A 16,549-nucleotide genomic window follows, 5' to 3' on the forward strand; every position below is an offset into this window, starting at 1 on the left:
TCCCTGGTGTTAAAATCTGTGCTTCTTCCAGATTCTTTTACTTAACACTTTCAGCCATAGGTGAAATTTAAGGCTGAACAAATACTGGGTTACTTTTCCATCACTGGGAGAGAATGGCCATCCAGTATTGCTGCTGGTTCGGCTCCTGGCAGCAGGGTAGACTTGGGGTTGGCCAAAAGTATGCAGAGAGGTGTTGCTATAAGGGAAGCCAGACTGCCCTTTCCTCATGGAGATCAGAGAAGAATCCTTTGGGAGAAGAATTTGGGGTAAAGAAGGAGGCATCTGTCTCTGGAATAGTTAAGCCTAAACTCTGTTCCGAGGGTGAGTGACTGTCACCTATTTTCCTTCTTGCTCCTGGATCTAAGGATGGACTTTGGAAAATCATAGCGTGACATTCTTTGAGGCATCATTCCTCACTTGCCTTGACATCAGGGCGACAAAGCACTGTGTAAGTATATTTGAAGAGATAATAGCTAATTTTCCAAACCTGTCAAAGACATCGAGAAACATATTCAAGAAGCACAATGTCTTTGTCAGCTCAGGCTCCTATAACAAAATATAGACTGGGTGGTTTAAACAATAGACATTCATTTCTCACAGTTCTGGAAGCTGGGAAGGCCAAGACCAGGTTCCAAGAGATTCAGTTCCTGGTGAGTGCCTCTTCCTGCCTTACAGACAGCAGCCTTCTCCCTGTGTCCTCACATCTTGGAGAAAGAAAGAGCTGTGGTATGTTTCCCTTTTTTGTAAGGACACTAATCAATCATGGAGGCCTCACTCTCATGACCTCCTTTCAACCTAATTACCTCCCAAAGACGCCACCTTGATATACCATCTCACTGGGGGCAGCGCTTCACCATATGAATTGGGTGGGAGTGACACAACCAGTCAGGCCATAAAAACTATAAGCCTGAGGCAAGAGAAATATAAAGAAAACAACACTTAACACATCACAGAAATATCGTTTGTGGCAGTTTTATAAAATAGCCATAAATTCTTTGATGTTTCTCCCAACAACAAGTAGGAGATCCTTGTCCCTTCCCCTCACATCTGAATGGGCTTCTGAGTGCTTCAGTCAGTAGAGTAGAGCAGAACTGATGCTATGTGGCTTCAGAGGACAGGTCATCAAAGGCCATGAAGATCCCACCTTGCTTCCTGGGAACACTTGCTCTTGGAGCCCTGAGCCACCATGTAAGAAGTTTCACTGCTTTGAAGGTGTAATGCTGGGACGAAGCCCGAAACACACGGAGAGGCCACTGGTAGGCACTTGCTGTGAGAGTCCCAAGTGAGCTCAGCCTTGAGTCATCTCCACCCTGGTGCTGGGTATGTGAGTGAAAAAACCTCCTGATGATTCTCGCCACAGCCATTTGAATCTTCCCAGCAAAGGCTTCAGATATCCTGAAGCAGAGAAGAGTTGTCCCTGTCAATGCTTGTCCAAAGTGAGGATCTGTGAGCCGAATAAATGGCTATTGTTTTATGGGAGTATGTTTTGAGGTGTGTTGCATTATCTGTTGCTGGGTAAGAAACCACCCCAAAACACTGGTTTAAAACAATAACCATTTACTTTTGTCAAGAGTCTGCAAGTTAGGCAGGACTCAGTAGGAATGGCTCACCTCTGTTCCAAGTGGCATTGGCTGGGGCATCTACTGAGGGCTGGGGGATAGACTTTCAAGATGATCACTCACATGACAGGGAGGGTGGTACTGGCTGTCAGCTGGGAACTCAGGCAGGGCTGCACAGTGTGTGGGGGGGGTCTCAATTTCTCTCCACATGGGCCTTTTCGCTGGCTACCAAGGCTGGGTTCCAACACTGATCATCCCAAAAGAGCAAGGCCAAGTTCCATGGCATTCTTTTGACCTAATCTTGGAAGCTACATAGCATCACACTTGCCATAGTCACTTGGTCAAGACAGGCACAACGATCCACCCAAGTTCAAGGAGAACATAGAGTCTGCCTCTTAAAAGGAAAGGGGCAACTTCTAGAAGCCCATATGGAATGAGAAACCTTGTAACCATCTCTGGAAAATCTGCCTTCCTGCTAGAATGGATAACATTCCTCCCACATGTAAAATATACCCGTCACTCTTCCAAGGCCCACCGAAGGTCTGATTCCACTCTAGCTTCACGCTCAGGCTCAAGTGCCAGATTGCATCATCTACATCAGATCCAGGTACAGATGAGGCTTCTCAGGTACAGTCTTGGGTCTAGTTCCTTGAGAATCATTCTTCTCAATCTGCAGACTCATGAACTAAAGAAACAGGTTACCTCTCCTCAGATACATATACTGATATGGAAAAACGGACGGGCTTTCTTTCCTGGGCTAGGTACCTGAATCAATTCTCCCAGTGAAAACAACAAAAGGTCCTGGATAAAATATCTTCTAAGGTCATTGATGACCTGACAAGAAAAAGAAATTCTGAGGTCAGGGTCTGAGTAAAGGCAGGAATGCGGGGTGAGTAGAGCCCTGCATCCAGTGTGTTTCCTGAGAGCATTTGCTGAAATTTGCCAAATTGATGTACTGACACATTTCATTATACAACATGAAAAAATTACATTAGTTAATATGCACCCTGGACCACATTGTAAAAAACCAAAAAAAAAAAAATCCAAGTGTCAGAATGCTGTAAAGCTCAGAGTGGTGGACACAGGTTTTCCTAAATTCAAATTTTCTCTTGAAACGGTCTAATTTCATGGTTGATGACAAAGTTGTCCTTCTGAAGCAGCAGGCTCACCAAGTTCACTTTTGGAAAAATGTCTGCCAAATACCCAAGCCTTGACGACCATAGTTTGTAAGCATTCTTTCAAGTAAATTGGTGTTCTTTGAAGAGTGGCAGGTTCAGCTCACAACTCGATCACATCAGTGCTTTTACTCAAGATCACTCTCATCCTCCAGGTGCAGCAGAAGTGCTTTCTGTGTCCTTCTCAACTTGTCAAACAGTGTTGAAAGGATGTGTGCTCAAGGGGAAGATTTAATAAAACTCATAATTTACAGCTTCATCAAGGAATTGCTAACTGAAACTGGCTGTTTTCCCCCTGCTAACACATGGTGTTGAGGAATACAAATGCTAGTTGTGCAGTTTGGTGACATTCACTTTACTAATGCTAGAGTGGCAGCAATTTTCCCTGTCTTTGTTTTGCCACATCAGTGCAAATGTCAGCACAGTGAAATAGGCAATCTCGTCTTAGTACTATTATGAAAAAATTTTTTCACCTTTATCCAGGGGTCCGTAGACTAACTTTGAGAACATTTATCCTAGGGAAACTCTTGGTATATGGACCAGGAGACAAAAGCAAGACTAGGCATAGCAGCGTTGTTTGGACTAATAAGAAATTGGAAACTATCAAAATGTCTGTTAACAATAGAATGGATAAGTAAGTGGTGGACCATGCATAAGATGTAATTTGATGAAGTAGTGAAAATTAATGAACTACAGTGACCTAACACATAAAATAGATGAATCTCTGGAAAAATTGAGTAAAAATAACCAATTTCAGAAAAATTAATAAAATATGTTTTCTTACGTATGACACCAAAAGCACAAGCTAAAAACTAAGTAAGTTGGACTTCATTAAATTGAAAAACTTTTGTGCATCAAAGGACACCATCAAGAAAGTGAAAGCCAACCACAGGATGGGGAAAAAATTATATATCCTGTATCTGAGAGGGGATTTGCATCTAGAATACAGGAAGAACTGTGAGAAATCAATAACAACAAAAATACTAATTTAAATAGGTAATAGTACCGAACAGACATTTCTCCAAAGAAGATCTACAAATGGTCAAGAAGCACATGAAAAGATGCTCAATATCATTAGGCATCAGAAAAATGCAAATTAAAGCCACAATGAGATAGCCCTTCATACCTACTAGGATGGCGATAATAAAAAAGACAGATGAAATAATTGTTTTTTGTTTTTTTTGAAGAAGAAGATTAGCCCTGAGCTAACTACTGCTGGTCCTCCTCTTTTTGCTGAGGAAGCCTGGCCCTGAGCTAACATCCGTGCCCATCTTCCTCTACTTTATATGTGGGACGCCTGCCACAGCATGGCGTGTCAAGCGGTGCCATGTCCACACCCAGATCCAAACCAGCGTACCCTGGGCCGCCGAGAAGCGGAACATGCACACTTAACCGCTTCGCCACCAGGTCAGCCCCATCATGCAACAATTGTTGTTGAGGATGTGGAGAAATTGAAACCCTCATACGCTGCTGGTGGGAGTATAAAATGTTGCAGCCACTTTGAAAGTCTGGCTTTTCCTGAAAGGTTAAAGACAGAATTGCAATATAACCAAGCAATTTCAGTCCTAGATATGTATCCAAGCAAAATGAGAACAGACACACGCAAAAACTTGCAGGCAGATATTCACAGCAGCAATATTCTCAATAGTCAAGAAGTGGATCCAATCCAAATGTCCATCCATCCAGAAATGGATAATTAAAATTTGGTATATCCAGACAATGGAATATTTTTTAGCAATAAAGAAGGAACAAAGTACTAATATATACTACAACATGAATAACCTTGAAAACATTATGTTAAGTGAGAGAAGCCAGTCACAAAAGACCACATATTGTTTGATTCTATTTGTAAGAAATATCCAGAATAAACAAATCTATGGAGGCAGAAAGTAGATTTGTGGTTATCTAGAGCTAGGAGTGAAGACAGTTGCGGGGAAATGGAGAATGACTGCTAATGGGTACAGTTTCTTTTGGGGGTGATGGAAATGTTCTGGAATTAGGGAGTGGTGATGATTGTAGAACCTTGTGAATATACTAAAAACCACTAATTGTACATTTTAAATAAGTAAATTGTGTGATATGTATATGATACCACATAAAGATGTTTCTTTTCTAAGTAGTATGCACACGTAAGATTTGCATTCAGCTAAATACAAACTTAACTTTGATCAAGTAAAAACAATCAATGTTTTGACTTATGTAAGATTCAAAAATTGGCAAAACTAAAAAATATTGTTTAAAGAGATAAACATGATAAAACTATAAAGAAAACTAAGGGTTAATAAACACAAAATTGAAGGTGGTGATTACTTTTGGGATCAGGGTGGAGCACATGGGGGCTTCCGAAGTAAAGGTAAGGTCCTATTACTAATACTTGATATTGGTCATACTGTTTTTCTTTGAAGCCTCACATATTTTACAATTATTATTCTAATTTACTCAACACTTAATTTTTCTTAAAAAGCAATACAAATTTTAAAAGAAAGAAAGAAAACTCCAGGAAAGTTGCCTGTCTTAGGTTAGGACCCTCTGTGTTCCTTGCCCGTCTTAGTTGCCCACCAGCATTTGGAACTGCATTAGATCTCCCTACTGAGTCACATAAAGGGAGCGGTAGGTGAAGGGCTGTTCTAAGGGGTGGGTGGCAGATGTACTTCTATAGTTTTTGTCTGATATCTGATGACCTCTCTACATTATATTTCTGCTATGTGTTTCTATTTCATCCTTTAAATGAGAGAAATCAATGATACTGACTTGAAGAGGAGCAACCTCTCTCCACTTTGTTTTTCTGATTTTCTTACCCAGCTTCTAAAGTCTGCCTCTGAGAAGATCTCCTGGCTAGACTGATTTCCTCTGACCATCCTCACCCAACATGTGACAGCCTAAGATGACTCCTTGGGTGTATTTCACCTCTTAAATTGGTCTTAGCCAAGATGCTTACATACCACAGTACCAACAGTGTACAAATATCAAACCATTTTCATTTCAAAAGGAACAACAGATAATGGTCTTCAATGAGGAATACCTCCTTTCTGTACTGGTTATTTCGGAAAACCTTACCCATCATGTGAGTATGAACCAGTAATTTTAATTCTCTACACCTGTCCATTTCAATCTTCTAAATTGCTGAGTCACTACTGATTGGTAGGCTTTCGGTATTTTCTTGGTCTCCTTGAGATTCTTATTGTGCACAGAAGCATCCACTAGCCACTGCAGTTTCTCCACATCTTCCCCTTTTAATCTCATAGATACCTGAATGGGTGGTAGTCTTCTTACAGAGCGATTGTTTTGTCTTATGATGGTGTTCTCTCCTATCTTGCATATATGACATATAGATAGATAGATATGCATATAAATGATACAGTATCTTTCCCACCATGATTGTAATTTCAAACACCTTTAGAGTTTAATCACATACAGAGATGAGAAGCGATGCTGGGGTTCATCACAAGGAATGTCTCCTATATTATGTCGTCCCTTCTAAGATCTTCACCCCTCACAGAAATGCCAGTCAGCTTCTGTACATCTGCCTCACTCCATAGTCATAAAGACATGAAAAGGCTTTGGGCCACTCTGGATGAACTATAAATAATCTGCATAAAGGCATCAACTTTCTGCATTTTCTTCATAATAGGATGCTGATTGGCAGCTTTTCTTTGGTCTCAGGTATGGCCAAAGCCTGGAACTATGTGAGCTTTGACATTGGTTAAAGTAAATATCGCATAGTCACTGCATGTTCTACCATAAGCCAATATTCAGGTTCCTAGGCATCCAAGTAATTCTTGCTGGTTGATCCAAGTTCCTACTTACATGTTGTTCTTGACAATTTGAGCATAAGTCATTCTTCTAAGACCTAGAAAATGCCATTCAGTTTACCCAGGGATGTTATCACCTGCTTAAGAAGTTCAAGATCCTATGGTACAGAGATCCCAGAAGCCGTAATTAGGTACCACACTCAAGATGCAAAGGATCACCAGTGGGAACAATGCTATGTAGTCTAAATCTATTCTTCATTTGTAGCTCACCAGGTAGGCAAGAATTAGGTTGTGCAACTGGAGCAAACATTGGTAGGACATTAGGCAGCAAAGATAATTCCAGGTAGCAGGACCTGGATCTGATTGACAGTGACAATACAGTAGAGGTGTGGCAATAAGTGTTGGCCATCTGAGTTAAAGCTGACCTATACTTGTGGATCAGAGAGAGGAAAAGACAAAATCAGATTTTCATGCCTTCTCAAAGGTCAACTTGCCTCACAGTCCAGCAGGTGGTGATGTCATTCTGTTTGTCTTTTCTAGCTGGAGCCAGAGGAAAAAGTGCAGCTGGGTAAGAAATATCACTCAGGAATGGCCTATAATTCAGCAAGTGCCCAAGTTTCACTCTACTGGAGCATAACCACCATCCCTTCAGGAGGGTAAATGACACCAAGCACTGCCATCCGTATTTTAGATTTCACAAGCATTGATGTTAATCTGATGGGAAACCCAATGACTAGATTCTCAAATACTTTTGACTGGGGAAAAAAAACAATGCCCTAGTAAGATCGATAAAAGGATACCAGTCGGGGTGATTTATAAAGATCTTCCTACAGAGGAACAATGGCAGCCACAGTTAGCACAAGTTCATCTGGTTTTCTGTAATATTCAGTTATCATCCGGGCTCCATCTGCTTTTCAGATAAGCCAACTGAGAGCTAAGAGGGAAAGGCTGGAAGTGGGGACAGACTCCCAGTTACTCCCATCTCACCTGTGGTCTCACTCGTGGTCCTGGGCCTGGTACTATTTCATCTTTACAGTTTTGGTGAGGCAAGAGAGCTCTACATGTTTCCATTTTTAGCAGCCAATATACCACCCTTTTGAGTAAGTCCTTTCTCCAAGTAACAATTACTTAATTTCAACAACACTGTCATGGTTAGTAGTATTATATCAATGTTAATTTCATGATTTTGATATTTGTGCTATGGTTTTCTAAGGTGTTACCATTAGGGGTAACCAGATGAAGGGTAAAGGGAACCCTGTACTATTGTTGCAACATTTCTGTAAGTCTAAATTTTTTCAAAATGAAAAGTTTTAAAAAAAGAGAACAACTCAGGGAGTGATGAGATCACCCTAGAGGATAATTGTGTCCTCAGTGTCCAACTTGTAGGCCTAGTAAAACCTGTCCACCTCCAATCCTTCCTCCTCCATATCCTCAGACACTTAGCCTTTCCCATTTGACTGGAGTTTCCAGGAATTTGCATTATCTTTGAATCTGTATCTAAAATCCCCTGAAATTCTTGACTATTTCTCTTGTCCAGCGCATCTGGACTCAGGCATATGGTTTCTCCAGAGGAATCTGATGTTGTAACGGGTCTAGAGAGAAAGGACATCAGGGTCACGTGTCCTTTACGGGGCCTCACCCTTAGTCTGTATGGAGAGTCTCCCTACATTCAAAGACATTAGGTGAAACAGAAGGCATAGCTTTTGAAACAGCCATTTACTCTCTGGGCACAAAAACAGCTTCATCCTTAACCTGGTGAGCCCTCTCTTGCTCACTTCCCAGAACTTTGAACTATGGACGTTACCCAGTTGAGTGCTTGCCAAGAGTTTTGCCCTGGTAGCAGCTGTCACTGGGGACCGTGAGAGATCCAGTCCTACAGGTGCTACATCGTTCCTTTTGTAGTTTCATTAAATCACCAGTGAGCAATGACCAGAGAGTTTGACCAAGCAACTCTTACATGAACAGAAGGAAACACTGGCTCACGAACATGCCTTCTTATCTGCCACTCCTCTGACGGTTCACCACCAACACCATCCATGCCCTGCAACAGTCTGCCTCTCAGCATCTGGAAGAGCAGGATGTACATCTTTGGGAAAACAGGAATGCCAGTTGTTTTGCATTTTAGTGAAAAGGAAACACTGGGGCAGCCTGCCTCGGGCTGGTTCAAATGGCCTCTTTTGGGTCATTCCTGATTCCTTCTATTACGATTCTCTGTGACTGCACTTGTTTTCCACCATCTCATAATTGGGCTCATAGTAATCTCCATAATGTCATCAAACACCAAAACAGTCCAGCTATCACTGGGACTGTCAAATACAGATGAGTCTTCACTATGAGACCCTCTCTTCCCCAGTTCAGCCCAGTCCATGTGACTGTCCCTCAGCCTTTATCCCATGACCCTAGTAACCAATATAAGGTAGGTTTTCCAGAAGTCTGGTTGGATATCACAGTGAGAATTGGATTTCCTAGTGAGTCAGTAGGCGTCTTCTCAATGTGTGTCTGTTAATTGGCCCTTCGCAGCCTTGCTCTTCCTTCTCTAGTATTACTGGGTTAGTTTGAGGTGAGTTATGGAAAAGGACTAAACCAATTTGCCCTTCCACATGCTGAGGAGAAGAGAAGCCAGAGAACCTGGTGTGGGGTGAGGCCAGCCGAATGCTCCCTGCCCGCTGTGGTTTCCTTCTTGAAAGCCCAGGAAAAACAGTCAGGAGACAGTGCCCTCATCCCCTCATCTTCCCATCCCAAGCTGGAAACTCCAAATCTTCTCCCCAAATAATCTTCCTCTCAAAACATCACAGCTTTCTATTCTTCCAGGTCCTCTCTTTCAAAGTTGTTTTGTAAAGATTTTATCTGTGAATTTGCCTTGTGAATGGTCACATCTCTCTTTAAATTTAGATAAGGCATATTAGGTGAGAAACCCATGAAGAAGTTACTGTTTAAAGCCCTAGCCAGGAAACTCAGTAGTGTCTGACAGTGCTTACTGGGAGCCTGTGCCTGTTTTCACAGCCAGTATCATTTTCTCTGTTTATTACCTGAGTTTATTACTGGCATCTTTTCAATTTTGTCCATCTCTGGTGGCAAGATCTCACCATTGTGACCACTGGTGATGTAGGAATTTTAATCATTCTGTCCCATGTAATGGGCAAAGTGGATATCCCTTTGGATTTCTGAAGCGCCTTTTCAAAGTACACCGCGTTTAAAATTTTTCCTGATCACCAAATACAAAATGAGCACAAGGAAACTACCAATTATCCCAGCCTATTTCCACACACAGCTATCATTCCTTGAAGAGGGGGAGCCTCACAGTTTAAACAATAGTCTAACAGAATTTCAGGGTCCCTCACAATCTTATATTGCCAGTGAATCTCCCAGAATGTTTAGGGAAAACTTACTTTTCCTGCCATGCTTCAAAAGTAACTTAGATTCTTTTTATAAATCAGTGAATGAAAGATACTAAACTCTAAGAATTGACATCCTTCAGGCAGATTTTTCAGCAAAGCCTTGAACCTGCTCCCCACCCCACCCCCTTTTTTTTTTTACCACAACTCAAGGTGCCATCTTGGGCAGTAACTGTAATAATTAAATATTTCCACTGATGTCTCAGCTCTCAGTGTTTCTCTTTAGCAGTTGAACTGTGTCAAAGGCCCAGGCAGAAATTCAAGATCCCCTTCCACCCTCATTTCAGGAGAGGTAAGAGAGATTTGTCTAACACAAAGTAGCAAGCACGCAAATTCTCAGGATGCAACTAGAGAAAAAGGACATCCCGGGCTCTGATCTATTGCTCCCAGGGTATGAGTCATGTGGGAATAGCATGGCACAAGCCTTGATGTTTCATGGTCTCCTAATAACCGGTGACAAGAAACCTACTTGGCTGCTGTTGTCATTTTCTCATTCAGGCCCCACCTTACTCCCATCAATGAGGAAGTTATATACACTTGGCCATGGGCACCCCGAGGATCAGTGGTGGGTGACTGAGGGCCTCGAGCTTCCGTGGATTTTGGTACCCGCATGGGGTCCTGATCCGATCCCCCACAGACACCGAGGCACAACTGTAGTTCATTCCTCTTCTTTCTCTGGTTAACCTGGAAATGTAAACATACCTGCTTAATTTACCAAAGTCTCAAGTTAACTAATATCTTTACTTTCTTTTTAAACACTACCAGACCCTCAGAATGCTTGAAATCCAGCAGCTTCCCTCCTGACTGGTGTGCTTTTGTTTTCATGTTTGTTAGGTCTGTCTGTCTTGTTTAAGCCCAGCAGACATTACTATTACTTTTTAAAGTAAAGTTAATGCTTGTTTAGATTTACTCACGTATTGACTATTTCTGCTGAGTCTTCCTTTCCTCTTGAATCTCATCCTTTTCATTTGGACTCACTTCATGGCAGGGCTATTGAAACTCTAACGTGCACGTGGATCACTTGATGGATCTTGTTAAAATGCAGATTCCAAATTAGTAGGATGGGGTGCGACCTGAGCTTCTGCATTTCTGGCAAGCTCCCAAGTGATGCAGATGCTGCATGAAAATTAGGCACCATGAAACCACAGGGTTTAGTTTCTTAGTAAGATGTTTCATAATAATAATAAAAATGTCTCCAGTGTACACCCTCACCACTAGTCTATGGTGAGGAGTCCCTTTCCTAGCTCCTTTGCCAACACTGTGTATTACCTATATGCATATTTTAAAAATTAATACTGTCAACCTCAAGAAAGAGGTAAACTGAGGCAAGCACAAATTCCCAGAAATTAAGTTCATTCAGGAATGGCAGCAAATTGCAGTCTGGGAAATGCATGCCCTCGCAAGCTACAGGTGAGTCTGTTGAAGGGTTTGAGGCAGGTCGTATTTCTGGGCAAGAAGTGCAAAGAGGGAGAAGTCCACCCAGACTCCCAGCGATGACTTCGTTGGCTTGAGGACGGGGAGACATTCTTGGCGGATGTTCATTGGCCAGGAGATAAGGCCCCGCCTTCTGTAAGTCAGGGAGTTACGGGAAGTCTGTCTCTCTGTTCTTGTTGGGTCTTCTGAGGGCGCATGTGAGAAGCTCTTCATTTCATAGCCTCTGGTTCCATTTCAGATTGAAGTCCTTTCACAAGACTTACATATATATATATTACGGAGGAAGAAGCTTGTCTTTTAAAAAAATTAATAAACCCTTTTCTTAAGAGCCGTTTTAGGTTTAGGAAAAAACTGAGCGGACAGTACAGAGAGTTGTCTTACACCTCCCTCGTCATCCCCTTTCCCCCACATACGTACACACGCACGCTTTCCCTTTTTATTAACAATTTGTAGTCATCAGGGGATGACTATGATGTTGAGCATCTTTTCACGTGCTTATCTGCCATCTGGATATCTTCTTTGGTGAGCTGTCCAGATCTTGTGCCTGTTTTTCAGTTGAGTTGTTTGTTTCCTTATTGTTGAGTTTTAAGAGTTTTTGTATATTTTGGATACCAGTCCTTAATTACATATGTGCTTTGCAAAGATTTTTTTTTCACAGTCTGTCACTTGTCTTTTCATTCTCTTAACAATATACTTTAAAAATCAATTCATCTGAGGCAAATTCATTAGTACCTCCTATGTACTAGATGCTGGAAATTAAAAAATAAATAAGAGATGCTCCAGATCCTCAGGGATCTCATAGTCTAGATGGAAAAACTGACCCGTAAGAAATAAATAGAGGGGCTGGCCCAGGGGCACAGCCGTTAAGTTCGCATGTTCCACTTCAGTGGCCTGGGGTTCGTGGGTTTGGATCCCGGGTGCGGACATGGCACCGCTTGGCAAGCCATGCTGTGGTAAGCATCCCACATATAAAGTAGAGGAAGATGGCCATGGATGTTAGCTCAGGGCCAGTCTTCCTCAGTGAAAAGAGTAGGATTGGCAGCAGATGAGGGCTAATCTCTCTCAAAATAAATAAATAAAATAAGTAGAAACATGGCGCAGTAGTGCCTATACCACAGGCACATACCACATAAATTGGGAAACCAAGGACAGAATGGTCAACAGTACCCGTGTGGGTCAGAGAGAGATTTACAGAGGAAAAGGCAGCTTATGTTAAGGCAGAAAGCTTGACACGTTTAGAGGGTAGTGTTGTAAGACCACAATAGTGAGAGACATGGTGAAGAGAAGCGGGAGGCACATTGTAGGGGAGGAAGTCATTTCGTCTACCCTCTCTGGGTTCGTCTGGCCAGAGAACAAATTAAATTCACATGAGACAGAATAGCAGGAGAAAATTAAACAAAGCTTTATAACATGTATACATGGGAGAGGTCAGGCAAGCTGAGCAACTCGCCAAAATGGCTGAAGCCACCCCCTTAAATATCATCTCCAGCTAAAGACAAAGGAAGATGTTGGGGGTGGGAAGAGTCAGTTACAGGAGGTTACCAGAAACAGGAATAAGATTATTATGCAGATTTAAGTCCTTGCCTTTGGCATTGATTAAGAGTTTCTAGAGATAGTCATCCCCTTTCTTCTTCCTGGTACAGAGAGGGAGGCACCTTTACAGATGGAGATTTCCCTTCAAATGTAAATGTTTCTTAACAAAGGGTAAGCAAGTTCCACTCCTCACAGCCTCCTTCCCTGTCCCAGCCCCAAATAATCCTCATGCCAAAGAGACATATCTTGGCGTGACCAAGACCAGTCTCCCACAGTACTGCCTTTGAAACTAAAAGTTTCACAATCCTTTGTAACTTTAAGAGCTTTCGTAGTCCAGACGCTGAGTGGTAGATTGCTTCATCTCACTGAACACATTTCTTAGTCCTGGTGATAGAACAGTCCAGTTAAAGTCATTTTAGAAGGCGGTGATACAGGTGTGCTCCCAAAGTTAGGCCTATATTTTGGAAGCAAGCAATCAGGTATTTAATAAGCACTTCCATGGAAATAAAAATAAAAACAAGGCTAATGGTTGGAGCAAATTATAAACTAGTTCCTGAGTCCAGGAGGCAGCCAGTCAAGAAGACTTCTAGATGTCAGAGTCAAAGCATCTTTTGCAGCTTGAAATGTCTCTGATGTTGTCATCAGGCTTTCAGGTATCTTTCTGAGTGGCTTACAGCTTACAAAGCAACAGACAGGAATCTCTCTTAAGTTTCTATCAAGTCATTCAGCTTCAGTTAGCAAGGTCAGGAAAAAGAGCAGGTTCAATTCTCAATGATTCCAAATGAAAATGAGGGAAAAAATTGAAAACATTAGTTTGGAGATTTGTAACCAGATATTTCAGTGGAAGAATTCAAGATCAAGTCCAGTTCACGGGTAGAAAAAGCCTCAAAGACAATGAACAGAACTAGGATCTAATATCCACAAATGTGTATTATAGTTTTTCACCGAAACATAATTCTTCTCTCTAAAATCACCCTCATTTTTACCAAAGATAGCCAAATTAAGACTAACTGGTTTGCATCATAAGTTTAGTTTCAAGAAACTTGGGCCCAATTATTTACATAAGTGCAGCAAGAATAGCAATTGATCATATAGGCTCTTAAATCTGCTTTGCCGGAATTTTTTTTATGAGGAATCTCAGATTGAACTTTAAAGACCTCTCGAGGCCAGAAAAGCCAAGCCAAGGATTTGTGCCATCAGGCCTTGCCTGCAATACCTTAGATTTGGGTGGATTTCTCTCTCGAGATTCCCCAGAACATTTCAAGGTTCCTTGCACCTGCCAGATAAGCAAGTTTTTACTTACCAGGTAAGATTCCTGGAATCTTTCTCTGTAAAGCAAGGTACCAGGCCCATATTTCCAAGTGGATTATTTCCAGAAAGTCAACCTTATTCCTCAAAGGCAGTATTGTCATATCCGACTCTGTACGTTTCTCTCAAATATGACATTCCAGTCAAAGCTTTGGTAAGATAACCAATGTGTCCTGTTATAAGGAGAACAGATTCTTATTGAACTTATGCAAATAACTATATTGCCATGAAATAACCATACTCACTCACTCATGAAGTTTCCAAATTCTGGAGGGATCAGGTAGGTAGAAAAAGATAAATGTTTCAGTTTTGCTCACAAAGGTATAATTTCACTAAATTGCTGTAAGTCATAGTTAGCAAAGAGAAAAGAGACAAAGATTTTCTTAAATCTGAGAGGACAAAACAAAACATCAAAAAATCAACAATATTTCAAATAAAAGCCATAAAAATTATAATCATCCTCAGTTCATTCAGTCCTGTATAATTGGTTCTTGATCTTAATCTTCTGTTAGCAGTTTTATGAGGTCATCAGTTTCTCCATTAGATTTCTGTAATTTCTTACCAGTTCAGTTCTATGATCTGAAAGCTTATCAGAAACCTGTATTCCAGAGTCAGTGTCAGAGTCCTGTCCATGAATCCTTCCGAAGATGAGACATATTTGCAAAAGCAAAAAGCACCAGAGTAAAACAACTGACTGTAAACAACAAAAGACTTAAAAATGACAATTGACAGAGAAACTTGGTTATTTCTGTGATATACAACACCTTAAAATAATAATTAGAATTATGGCTGATAGCCAAGACAGATCAGAATTTTAGGAATGTTATATAATTTTCAAAACACTTATATCAATAACATTTACCCACATAATACCACCTAAGAAAGATTAACATCACTTTATCTGACAATGTTTCCAATGTAATTTAACAGACCAAATAAGCCTAATTAGTTTAGAATCTTCCACCTTATAGGAAGAGAGAGCAAATTTCTCTATGAAGTCCCAGGGGCCCTCTGAAAATCCCCAGAGAAATCCTCCTCCTTCATCCAGGTCAAAAGAAAGCCTTTATTCAGGATTTGAATATTTTTGAGGGAGAAGCTTGTCAAAAATATCAAAAGGTTTTAAAACACTTACTTAAACAAGATCAAGAGGTTGCTGATCTTGTCATTGTAAAACAAGGGTCACTGAAACAAGGCTCATAATATTTAACCAAAGTGACAACAGCAAAAAAAAAACCTTAATAAAGAGACCTTTGTCTTTTTCACATAGGAAATTATCTTAACCAAACATAGATCTTCTGTAAACTTATTCAGAAAGAAAAACCTTTTATAACTTCTTTATCAAGAGCAGACAAAGAGTTTAAGAAAATTATCCTTTTAAGAGAGAGAAAGCCAAATTCTAATTTTTGTACCAGTTTACTTTTTCATATTAAAACCCATTTACTTAATTAGATTCATTTCAATCTTAACCAACTTGACCAGGTACAAAACTCTTTTCAGAATTTTTATAACTTTCTTTTGCATTCAGAATTTGTTCCATGCTTTTTTTTTTTTTACTTTCTAGTATATTAGGACAAATTTATCTTTCTTAACCCATCAAAAAAAAATTCCATGCTTTATACCCTCTTTACTGAAAACATACATTTTAACTTTCCTTGAATACAGAGCTGTTTTGCTTATTAATTTCCAGTAGCTTTAATTACATATGTTAATTAGAACTTTTAACCCTTAACAGACCCTAGTAAACACTAAAAACTAAGCAATTATGAACTGCCTTTTGTATCAGCATTCTAAGCACTTTTCATAATTTCTAGAAACATGCCACTTTACAATAAAACACAAGGCATACTTTCAAATAGACCTAAACGCTTATAGCCTCTTTGCAATAAGAAGCCAAAAGTAGATAAACTTACATTTAATAATTAATGTCTAATATCTTATTTGGAAATGATCTAGGCACTCAACGAATTTTATCATTCATTTAAATTAACCTAGCAAAACTGCAAAGTTTCAAGTTACCAAAAAGATTTTGGAAGTTATTTTAAACGCACATGCCATAAACTATAATTATTGCTAAAAAATGTTATCTATAAACTCTTATTTCATTTATATCTAAATCATTTATTCCCAATAATGATGTTTAGATTGCCCACAAAAAACTTCATGAAACATTAGACAGATTGTAGCTATCATTTAAAGTTATTATGCTGACAGATTTGTAACAGGGATGACATGAGGTGCTTTATTTGCTCTTTTTAAACTAGTAAACCCAGCCTGCATGTTTGCTTCATATCCAAATACTGACAACACTTGATGATATGCCTTTTCAATCAAACCAACAAACTTAAACTTTCATTAACCAAAGATTAATCTATATCATCTTAACTTAAAAGACA

General features: G+C 40.2%; 2 long non-coding RNA genes across 2 annotated transcripts; one reads left to right on the top strand and one right to left on the bottom strand.

Moving 5' to 3' along the window:
• The first annotated feature begins 5,659 nt into the window (after positions 1–5,659).
• LOC138920657 (uncharacterized) lies at positions 5,660–10,077 on the top strand. Its single transcript, XR_011432222.1, has 2 exons — positions 5,660–5,798; positions 7,027–10,077. It is a non-coding gene; the product is annotated as an uncharacterized lncRNA (long non-coding RNA).
• On the bottom strand, positions 10,061–16,252 carry LOC111770337 (uncharacterized). Its single transcript, XR_002803529.2, has 3 exons — positions 14,152–16,252; positions 10,796–10,997; positions 10,061–10,565 (listed from the first exon to the last, which is right to left on the bottom strand). It is a non-coding gene; the product is annotated as an uncharacterized lncRNA (long non-coding RNA).
• Positions 16,253–16,549: the final 297 nt, after the last annotated feature.

This window comes from Equus caballus, chromosome 24 (assembly GCF_041296265.1).
Source record: "Equus caballus isolate H_3958 breed thoroughbred chromosome 24, TB-T2T, whole genome shotgun sequence".
Classification (NCBI taxonomy): Eukaryota; Metazoa; Chordata; class Mammalia; order Perissodactyla; family Equidae; genus Equus; species Equus caballus.